The sequence below is a fragment of the Oncorhynchus nerka genome, linkage group LG10 (genome assembly GCF_034236695.1).
Source record: "Oncorhynchus nerka isolate Pitt River linkage group LG10, Oner_Uvic_2.0, whole genome shotgun sequence".
Lineage (NCBI taxonomy): Eukaryota > Metazoa > Chordata > Actinopteri > Salmoniformes > Salmonidae > Oncorhynchus > Oncorhynchus nerka.
In genome coordinates this window covers 47,277,630-47,290,074 of record NC_088405.1, presented here as the reverse complement: position 1 = coordinate 47,290,074, position 12,445 = coordinate 47,277,630, and positions in this window count along the sequence as shown.

Here is a 12,445-nt window from a genome sequence, read left to right as displayed (position 1 = left end):
CTTCAAAACCATCATTAAGTTTTTTTACAACACGACGATGAGACCGCCTATGAATCAAAATCCAATCAAAATGTATTTGTCACGTGTCGAATAAAACGGGTGTACACGTTACTGTGAAATGCTTAATTACTACGAGCCCTTTCCCAACATGGCAGAGTTAAAAATTAAGAAAATATTTTGTAATAAATAGTAACACAATAAAAGAACAATAACAAGGCTAAAGAATACCGGTTCTGAGTCAATGTACAGGGGTACGAGGTAGTTGAGTTAATTGAGGTAATACAGTGCATTCGGAAAAGTATTTAGACCCCTTGACTTTTTCCACATTTTGTTACGTTACAGCCTTATTCTAAAATGTATTCAATTGTTTTTTCCCCTCATCAATCTACACACCCCATAATGACAAAGCAAAACAGTTTTTTAGAAATGTTTACAAATATATTACAAATAAATAAATAAAATCACATTTACATAAGTACTTTGTTGAAGCACCTTTGGCAGCGATTACAGCCTCAAGTCTTCTTGGGTATGACGCTACAAGCATAACTGTATTTGGGGAGTTTCTCCCTCTTAAGTGATGTCAGGTTGGATCGAGAGCGTTGCTGCACAGCTCTTTTTAGGATTCGCAAGAAATGTTCAATCAGGTTTAAGTCCAGGCTCTAGCTGGGCCACTTAAGGTCATCCAGAGACTTGTCCTGAAGCCACTCTGTGTTATCTTGACTGTGTGCTTAGAGTCATTGTCCTGTTGGAAGGTGAACCTTCATCTTAGTCTGAGGTCCTGAGCGCTCTGGAGCAGATTTTCATCAAGGATCTCTCTGTAATTTGCTCCGTTCATCTTTCCCGAGTCTACCAGTCCCTCCCGCTAAAACACATCCCCACAGCTTGATACTGCCACCACCATGCTTCACTGTATGGATGGTGCCAGGTTTCCTCCAGACGGGACGTTCAAGCCATAGAGTTTAATCTTGGTGTCATCAGACCATATAATCTTGTTTCTCATGGTCTGTGAGTCCTTTAGGTGCCTTTTGGCAAACTCCAAGTGGGCTGTCAAATACCTTTTACATATGCCTTCAGTCTGGCCACTCTACCATAAATGCCTGATTGATGCAGTGCTGCAGAGATGGTTGTCCTTCTGAAGCACTCTCCCATGTCCACAGAGGAACTCTGGGGCTCTGTCAGAGTGACCATAGGGTTTTTGGTCACCTCCCTGACCAAGGCCCTCCTCCACTGATCAGTTTTTATTTGTTTTATTTTATTTTAACTAGGCAAGTCAGTTAAGAACAAATTCTTATTTACATGAATGATAGAAACCACTGTGTTCTTGGGGACCTTCAATGCTGAATATTTTTTGGGGTGCCATTCCCTAGATCTGTGCATCGACACAATCCTGTCTCGGAGCTCTACGGAGCTCCTTCCACCTCATGGCTTGGTTTTTTCTCTGACATGCACTGTCAACTGTAAGACCTATATACAGACAGTTGTGTGCCTTTCCAAATCATGTCCAATCAATTTAATTTTCCACAGGTGGACTCCAATCAAGTTGTAGAAACATCTCAAGGACGATCATTGGATCAGGATGCACCTGATCTCAATAGCAAAGGATCTGAGTACTTATGCAAATAAGGTATTTCTGTTTTTTGTTTTTGATACACTTGCTAAAATGTCTGATAACTCGCTTTGTCATTATGGGGTATTGTGTGTAGATTGCTGAGGATTTTTATTTTATTTAATCCATTTTAGAATAAGGCTCTAATGTAACAAAATGTGGAAACAGTCAAGGGATCAGAATATTTTCTGAAGGCAATGTCCCTGACAACTGACACTGTGCAAATGATGATACCCTAGGTAGGTAGCAATAAGAACGAGTTACAAATTGACCCATTTTAAACAATTAGACAATTTAAAAAGGGGGCTTAAACATTAACAAGAATTTGGGCCTTCAAATAATCAAAACATTTAGATTAATTTGTCACGGGTGTCGTTGGAAGTAGACCAAAGTGCAGCGTGGTAGGCGTACATTTTATTTTTATTTGAATGTTGCCAACAAAACAATAAACAATACAAAACGACCGTGAAGCTTAATAGCTTAAGGGAATATTTTGACATTTGCCATATGGTTAGTGAGAAAGTCCACATTGCAAATGTACGGTCCCTTACTAGATGTCCGACAACTTTTCAAAAATTTGCGGACGGCGTTGGGCCGTGCGGCAGGGCCGGATCTTCCAGGAAGTCATCAAAACGAACTCTCTCGGACTTTCGGTTTCCATTTTATACAATTTTCTAATTTTGGTCATAAATTCCACAAGAGGGCGAATGGAATCATATTGCAAATATACAAAACATCAGCAATCACGACGTGGCCTCATCTACTAAACGGAAAATATTTCGAAGAAGAAACTTGGTGAGAATAGGTTTGGCATAATGGGCAGTTGGCCCCGAACAAAATGACGTCTAGGCCTCAACGGTTTTTGAGTTATGGCCATTTTTCTGGGATTAAAGGTCAAAAAAGAAAATAAAGCAATAATTCTTCCGCTTCACGTCAAAATAAATTAACCTACGGTGTTAATAAAAAAAGAACCAGCCATTTATCTATCGTAATTTAAGAGAAATCGTACAATGTCAAATTGGTGATGTTCAAAAATAGGTGTTTTTTTGTTGTTTGTTTGTTGTTTGTTACAGATCCAGTTGCAGCGTGTTCATACAAATCTTTTTAAAGTGTGCTTCGGAGCTCTGCGAGATTTCTGGGATTTTCTGAAATAACACACTCACTAAACCCTCCGTAAATAAGTAAATTCTTAAAACTCAAAATTCTATAAGTGCCTACCCCAAGGAGGATATGTGTTCACTTTCAGCTTCCTGTGCCTTAAAATGGTGACATAGGTGCTGTTTTGAAGGGTTAAAAAGGTCTGATCTTTTCAAAACTTCATTTGTGTTATTAGGCAACCCTCATGAACTGTAAAACAGTAATTTCTCCCCAACAGATGTCAAAGAAAACCTCTCACACACACACACACACACACACACACACACACACACACACACACACACAGCAAGGATGTAGTGACAAAGTGCAGTGCTTAAAGACACTCAGAGCCTGCAAATGCATTACCATAGTCTCTAGGCTGTGCCGAGTTCAACGAGATGCCCCGCTTGACCGTGGCTCGCTCGGTCTAAGCGCAGCGACCATGAGAAAAAGTAGGCCCAAAATGAAGCCTGGCCCTAATTTTCATTTGCTTTTGGGTGACAGTAGGAGAACCTTTAGGGTGAGAAGCACAATTTGACATTCAGGAACGTTCCTGAGGTCCTCCCGATCTGTGAAAGCCTAACCTTGACCGTGTGGCATTAACCCTTAACAGTTAAAAGAAGGTGCTTACATCAAATTGTTTTCAATGACTTCTCTCCCCATAGGAATGCATTGCCTGCACCCCTAAATTCAACCTGAAGCCTATGTGGGTTATGAATGTCTTATGAACCTGTCTTCGATGACAATCCATCAGGCCACTATGAGGTCTACCTGTGTTGATTCTAAGCTTCCTGGGGCAACCGGAAGTGGTTAAAATCACCCTAAAAGTGTTTTTCCATACCCAACCAGCAGTTTGTGATAAATAGTGCATTCAACCCTGTGTAAATCGGTCAGTTCTTAACGTAAACACTTAAAACTCAGGATTCTGTAAAGGCATACCCCAATCAGGATATGTGTTTACTTATAGCTTCCTGTGCCAACCGAAAGTGCCGTAAATGGTGTCATAGGGACTGTTTCGAAGGGTTAAAAAAGTCAGATATTTTCAAAACCTCATGTGTGTGATTAGGCAACCCCCACAAACTGTAAATCAGTCATGTCTCCCATAAAATTTCACACACACACACACACACACACACAGCTAGGACAGAGGGACACAATGTGGTGCATAGAGACAGACAGAGCCTGCAATAGTTACCTTTGCTTTTGATTTTAGAGCGGTTCACCATTAACAAAGCCTACCTGTGCTTAGTTTCAACCAAAGCACATATTTTGCCTTGTGGCAATCGCTGTTAAGTTTTGGCCACATGAGACAAAAATGTGACTATTCGCGCAATCATTCTGGAATTTCAGAAGAAATTGCTGGTATGCCGTTTTTTTGTCTTACAGTAACATTCTACTATTTAAAGGATACACAACTCTTGGCTCTATGCATTCTCTGGAAAATAATGAACGACATGGAAGGTGTGTTCCAAGACGCGCTAGCGAAATGGAGCTAACCTCACTGAGTTGCATAATTTCCAGACAACGCATAGAGTCATGAGTTGATTATAATTTAGAAATGTGTTCATTTGCAGGTAGGAATGTGTTCAACATCCACCGAAGTAGCTAGCAAGTTTATTAGATAGCAACAGTAGTTGCCTTGGTAACCAAACAAACAGACTTTCTAGTTTAGCTACCCAAACCATCAGTCCTAACTTGATATTATGAAGATCAAATTTTAAAAAATGCCAATAAAGTTTTCATTTTTCCATTAAATTTAACTTTTGCTTTCAAATGCTTTGATATAACATTATTAAATTAGCACTATTTGCCAGTAACCTGTTCTCTACGAATAGAGCAGAGACTGTGTGCAAAGTAGAGAATCCTGCACATGCACAGAAGCTTCTGGAAAAGAGCTCCAGAAAAGTCGGATCCACAGCCACTCTATTTTAAGTTTAGGTGTACATGCAAGAATAATTAAGTTAGCTACCTAGATGATTTTTCCCTGTTAGCTAGTGACAGCTAGTGAAAGTAATGGACAAGCTAGGCCTATTTGAAACATTACCATCTCCTGGCCACATTTACTCATTAGATTCATTACTTTGAAAACCCTGTTGAAACCACTATTAGAATTTAGCCCAATGTTCAGAAATAGAACTACAACTAAGCATAATTTGTGATGGTTTTTATTTAATTTTAGTTTGTTTGGGAGTCAGAGATATTTGTTTCAGTATAGTTTAAGTTTTCAAAAAGGGTTTGTTAATAATTTGTTTACTAAATATTTTTTCCATGATTCATTATAATTTTAGTTACAGTTTTGGTTCATTATAATAACCCTGGAGTTTTTTCACGTAATTCTTTGTAAGGGGAGGTGCCCTTGAAGTGTGTCTCTGTCGTTTTGCATATGTATTCAGTACCAGTCAAAAGTTTGGACACGCCAAATCATTCAAGGGTTTTTCTTTATTTTTTCACAATTTTCTACATTGTAGAATAGTAATGAAGACATCAAAAATATGATATAACACAAATGGAATCATGTAGTAAACAAAAAAGTGTTAAACAAATCCAAATATATTTTACATTCTTCAAAGTAGTGGCATGACTCCTGTGAGGATCGAAAGGATCAGGTTACAGTCGGTCCGCTCTACAGGCCAACGAAGTTGGCCGTTTTATGACGGTCATAAATACCTTACAGAAACTTCCTCTTCCTTGTCATGCAATATTGAGGGAGAGAACCTCCCTCAAAACTCCAACATGCAGCAGAATACCACCCTTAGGTACCATCTAAAGTTATTCCAGAATGGTCATGCGCTACAGCATGTCTACCCAACCATGCAACCGGAGCTCTGTACTCAAAGGAATAAAGATGATAGATGGTTTCAGACTTTGCCTCCCTCATGTGTCCCTCAGTCTTCTACTCTTGGCCATTTGGCACAGGATAATATGACGCCTCTTGGCCAACAAAGCCAAAGCTGGGCTTCTCCTCTTGGCCTTTCGGCCCCAATTTACCCACAGGATGAAGCCAACCCTCTCCGCCCACTTGGCATGCAACGCCTTGACAAACTCGTCAAAAACTTCCAGATCAAGTCAGATCAGTTCCAGATCAGCCAAACGATACTGAGACATTCCTAGCTGACATAGAGAACGCATTGGATGGCTACCCGAACGCAACGGGTTCTGATAGGCTTTACCTGTCGAACGTCGAATAGACATGTGACAAGGTTCATTCGTCTACATCAGCAACACGTGCAAAACGACTACGCTAAACTTGCCACAGCTTTGAAATTAAAATTCAGTGGTTCTGCAATTCGCAACGACGATAGCTCATTGGGTAACACTGTCAAACAAGCTCGGAATGAACACCCACAAGCTTACTGTCATTGACTTCATTCAGCTTACTGTGGCCTACTCACTGAAACAGGAATGGAAGAGCTGTTACCATTCAAACTAATTTCTGTCGAACATGTATCCCACCTTCATTACCTACTTGGGTCCTACAGCCCACGTTGGCTTGCCTATCTTACAACTCAGAGAGCTTGCAAGCACAGCTTTTGAGGCATCAAAAGTACACAACGCTAAGAGCCCTGACATCTCGGTTTTTGAAGTTTGACCAGGATCACTCACTCCAGTTAGAGGGTGCATTATCAGGTATTGAAGCGTTGAGAGATGATGCACAACAACAGGTTCTACCATGAAACCACAATAGCAATACCCACCATGGTCGAAATCACTGTAAAGTATGTAGCTATTGAAACGACTACCGCTACAATCGACCTGATCGCTAAGTTCCTGCACCCAATCCACACAAAGTGTCAGAGCAGAAGGGTAACAAAAGGTTCAAGGATGATCAAAACGTAGACCGATGTTCTCTTGAAGTTCTTCTATGTGAAGAACTAAGCAATAAAAATGTGAGAAAAGGGAAAAAGATAAGTCACAAGGACTGGACGGGGAATTGACGGACAACATTAAAAATGTAATTTCTCACTTGTGACCCTATCCAGGGCCCGATCGATCAAGAAACAAACCCATTGGCTTTGTCTATAAATTCTGATACTAAAGGTTGCGAAGAAAGAGGTCAAATCTTTGCAAAAGCCAAGTCCACTCAAAATCCGATAAGTCGATTTGCTTTCACCATGAACAGAAATGGAGCATCACGTTATTGCGAACAACCACTCCACTTTGTGGGGAATATGTACGGCAGGGTAGCCTAGTGGTTAGAGCGGAAGTAACCGGAAGGTTGCAAGTTCAAACCCCCGACCTGACAAGGTACAAATCTGTCATTCTGCCCCTGAACAGACTGTTAAACCCACTGTTCCTAGGCCGTCATTGAAAATAAGAATTTGTTCTTAACTGACTTGCCTAGTTAAATAAAGGTTCAATTTAAAAAAATAAACACAACTCAAAACGGCTAAACCTGGAAACAGTCCTGGAGGACTGCTTAAATAGTCACCACTAGCCGCCCTCCACCCAGTACCCTGCCCTGAACCTTAGTTGCTGTTACTAGCAAGCTACCACTGGGTACTCTGTCATGCACTTTAGAGTCTACTGCCCTATATACAGTATATAGAGTACATAGGCACTGGGCACTTTAATAATGTTTACATACTCTTTTACCCACTTCATATGTATATACTGTGTTCTAGTCAAGTCTCATCCAATATAACTACTGCTGTACACAAATTGACAACAGACTTTCAGCATTCTTATAGGGAAGGACATTCAAAAAGCACAGCACTTACACAAATGACTGATGAGTGGCTAAGAGAAATTAATGATAAAACCATTGTGGCGGCTGTTTTGTTAGACTTCAGTTTGGCTTTTGACATTATCGATCATAGTCTGCTGCTGGAGAAACATGCATTATGGTTTTACACCTCCTGCTATATTGTGAATAAAGAGTTACCTGTCTAACAGAACACATAGGGTGTTCTTTAATGGAAGGCTCTCCAAGGGCTTAGGTGGTCACAAATTTTAGTCTGCCGGTGATTGTCAAGCAAATAACTGTCGGTCTCACGGTAATTGACAGTTAATTAACATAAACACAGCATCTCGAAGGCTTCTACACAGCCTGCAAGCCACTGATGAAGACCTTTGGAACACCTACATTTGAGTCTAATAAATCCATATCACAATACACCCATTATTTATTTTCGACAGGTCTAAAGAAACATGATATGAAGAAAATGTAGTCTATTTCAGAAGAACAGAATAGCATACTGAGTTGTCCTTAACCTGTTAGTCCTATAGGGGCAGTATTTCATTTTTGGATAAAAAGACGTGCCCGTTTTAAGCGCAATATTTTGTCACGAAAAGATGCTCGAATATGCTTGGAATTGATAGCTTTGGAAAGAAGACAGTCTTACGTTTCCAGAAATGCAAAGATTTTCACTGTGAGTCCCTTAGAACAAATGTTTCGGGCAAAACCAAGATGTATGACCGACTAGGAAATGCACAGGATTTCTGAGGCTACGTTTTCCATGATCGCCTTATATGGCTGTGAATGCGACAGGAATCAACGGACTCTTTCTCTTGTTTCCCCAAGGTCTCTGCAGCATTGTGACGTATTTGTAGGCATATCATTGGAAGATTGACCATAAGAGACTACATTTACCAGGTGTCCCGCTAGGTGGCTGCGTGGCAATTGGTGCGCAAAAGTCAGGTCCCGGTATTTTTCCATTCAAATCTCAGAACAAACCAGGCTACAAGGACGGTGCTTTCAACGGAGAGAAATATGACAAACCACCTTCAGGATTGATTCAAACAACGTTTTCCATGTTTCAGTCAATATTATGGAGTTAATTCGGAAAAAGTTTGACATGTAGGTGACTGAATTTTCGGTTAGTTTCGTAGCCATATGCATAGTAACAAAAGGAATGATGTGTCCTACACAATAATCTTTCAGGAAAAACTGGACATCTGCTATGTAACTGAGAGTCTCCTCATTGAAACATCTGAAGTTCTTCAAAGGTAAATTATTTTATTTGATTCCTTGGCTGGTTTTTGTGAATATGTTGCGTGCTAAATGCTAATGCTAACGCTAAGCTAGCTATCACCACTCTTACACAAATTAGTGATTTTCTCTGGTTCTAAAGCATATTTTGAAAATCTGAGACGACAGGATTGTTAAGAAAAGGATAAGCTTGAGAACAGGCATATTTATTTCGTTTCATTTGCGATTTTTAAAAATCGCTAATGTTGCGTTATGCTAATGAGCTTGAGGCTGTAGTAACGATACCGCATGCGGGATGGGGCGGACTAAGAGGTTAAGTTAGGTCCTGATCTGGCTATACCAAATGGCTGTGGGCTACACTAGTTCATTTAGCAGACAAGATTTGCTTAGAATTCCGTGGCTGTATTTTCTAGTATGAAGAATACTATTGAACAAAGCTGAATACAATAGAAAAGACATCTTCTCTAAACAAATTTGATGGAGTGCGCACATGCGGCTATTGTTTGTTGAGAGTTTAACAAATGTCACGGCTGATTTCCTCCTCTTCGTCTGAAGAGGTGTAGTAGGGATGCAGCGTGGTAAGTGTCCATAGTAGATTTTAATGAAAAAAACGAAACAGTACAAAACTATAAACGAAACGTGAAACAACCCGAAACAGTACCGTGTGGTGAAACAAACACAGACACGGAAACAATCACCCACAAAGTACCCACAGAATATGGCTGCCTGAATATGGTTCCCAATCAGAGACAACGATAGACAGCTGCCTCTAATTGAGAGCCAATCTAGGCAACCATAGACATACAATATACCTAGAAGGAAACATACAAAAAACCCTAGACAAGACAAAACACATACATCACCCATGTCACACCCTGACCTAACCAAAATAACAAGGAAAACAAAGAATACTAAGGTCAGGGTGTGACAGTACCCCCCCAAAGGTGCGGACTCCCGGCCGCACACCTAAACCTATAGGGGAGTGACTGTGTGGGCGTCTGTCCATGGTGGCGGCTCTGGCGCTGGACGTGGACCTCACCACACCATAGTCTTTGTCCGCTTTAGTCTCCTAGGAACGGCGACCCCCGCCGTCAACCTAGGATTGGCAACCCTACTAAATGGCCCCACTGGACTGAGGGGCAGCTCCGGACTGAGGGGCAGCTCCGGACTGAGGGGCAGCTCCGGACTGGCTAACGACTCTGGAAGATCCTGGCAGACAGGCGGCAGACTCTAGCGGATCCTGGCAGACAGGCGGGAGACTCTAGCGGATCCTGGCAGACAGGCGGGAGACTCTAGCGGATCCTGGCAGACAGGCGAGAGACTCTAGCAGCAACTGGCAGACAGGCGGTAGACTCTAGCAGCAACTGGCAGACAGGCGGGAGACTCTAGCAGCTCTGGACAGGCGGGAGACTCTAGCAGCTCTGGACAGGCGGGAGACTCTAGCAGCTCTGGACAGGCGGGAGACTCTAGCAGCTCTGGACAGGCGGGAGACTCTAGCAGCTCTGGACAGGCGGGAGACTCTAGCAGCTCTGGACAGGCGGGAGACTCTAGCAGCTCTGGACAGGCGGGAGACTCTAGCAGCTCTGGACAGGCGGGAGACTCTAGCAGCTCTGGACAGGCGGGAGACTCTAGCAGCTCTGGACAGGCGGGAGACTCTAGCAGCTCTGGACAGGCGGGAGACTCTAGCAGCTCTGGACAGGCGGGAGACTCTAGCAGCTCTGGACAGGCGGGAGACTCTAGCAGCTCTGGACAGGCGGGAGACTCTAGCAGCTCTGGACAGGCGGGAGACTCTAGCAGCTCTGGACAGGCGGGAGACTCTAGCAGCTCTGGACAGGCGGGAGACTCTAGCAGCTCTGGACAGGCGGGAGACTCTAGCAGCTCTGGACAGGCGGGAGACTCTAGCAGCTCTGGACAGGCGGGAGACTCTAGCAGCTCTGGACAGGCGGGAGACTCTAGCAGCTCTGGACAGGCTGGAGACTCTAGCAGCTCTGGACAGGCGGGAGACTCTAGCAGCTCTGGACAGGCGGGAGACTCTAGCAGCTCTGGACAGGCGGGAGACTCTAGCAGCTCTGGACAGGCGGGAGAATCTGATGGTGCTGGAAAGGAGGAAGGCTCTAGCAGCACTGGACAGGCGGGAGACTCTAGCAGCTCTGGAGAGAAGGGAGAGTGACGGCGCTGGAGAGGAGGAAGGCTCTAGCAGCGCTGGACAGGCGAGGCGCACTGTAGGCCTGGTGCGTGGTGCCGGAGCTGGTGGTACTGGGCCGAGTACACGCACCTCAGGGCGAGTGCGGGGAGGAGGAACAGGGAGCACTGGGCTCTTGAGACGCACAGAAAGCCTGGTGCTGGGGGCTGCCACCGGAGGGATGGTGCGTGTAGGTGGCACTGGATAGACTGGACCGTGCAGGCGCACTGGAGCTCTTGACCACCGAGCCTGCCCAACCTTACCTGGTTGAATGGTCCCGGTCGCCCTGCCAGTGCGACGAGGTGGAATAGTCCGCACTGGGCTGTGCTGGCGAACCGGGGACACCATGCGTACGGCTAGTGCCATGTATGCCGGCCCAAGGAGACGCACTGGAGACCAGATGCGTAGAGCCGGCTTCATGGCACCTGGCTCGATGCCCACTCTAGCCCGGCCGATACTAGGAGCTGGTATGTACCGCACCGGGCTATGCACCCGCACTGGGGACACCGTGCGCTCCACAGCATAACACGGTGCCTGCCCGGTCCCTCTCGCTCTCCGGTAAGCACAGGAAGTTGGCGAAGGTCTCCTACCTGGCTTCGCCATACTTCCTGTGTGCCCCTCCCAAAGATATTTTTGGGTCTGACTCTCGGACTTCCAGCCCTGCTTCTGTGCTGCCTCCTCAAATCGCCCCCTCTCCGCTTTGGCTGCCTCCAGCTCTGCCTTGGGGCGGCGATATTCACCCGGCTGCGTCCAGGGTCCATCTCCATCCATTATCTCCTCCCAAGTCCAATAGTCCTGATTGCGCTGCTCCTCCTGCCGCTGCCTGTCACCACGCTGCTTGGTCCTGTACTGGTGGGTGATTCTGTCACGGCAGATTTCCTCCTCTTCGTCTAAAAAACCCCTAGACAAGACAAAAACACATACATCACCCATGTCACACCCTGACCTAACCAAAATAACAAGGAAAACAAAGAATACTAAGGTCAGGGTGTGACAACAAAGAAATAGGTATTCCTATATGCTTAATTTAGAGTAATTAATGTAACTTTAGCTATTCTACAGAAGTTGGGCTATATGTTTAGATTTCTAATAGGCTGCATGATGTGACTCTGATGATTTGAAAAAAGTTGCTCCTTGTATGAGCTCTGATTTATTTTTTGGGGGCAGGCTGTACACACTTCATCAATCACTCATTCACAACATGACAAGCACTTGATAATACATAGAATTTCACGGCAGCATCCCTTGTGTGTGGCCATAAAAAGATAATCCTCTCAATCACTTGGCTCTCCATCACCGGATCAGGTCTTTTTTACAGGCTACAAGTGAAGACAGACACATCGGGGACGCAACTACGCATGTCCTTATTCAATTCCGAAGTGCATGTTGAAGATTTTGGATGAACTGTCCACATTTACTTTTCGGCCACCAACAAGATACGTATTTATTTATTTATTTCACCTTTATTTAACCAGGTAGGAAAGTTGAGAACAAGTTCTCATTTACAATTGCGACCTGGCCAAGATAAAGCAATAAGTCTATATACAATGTGAGCAAATGAGGTGAGATAAGGGAGGTAAAGGCAAAAAAT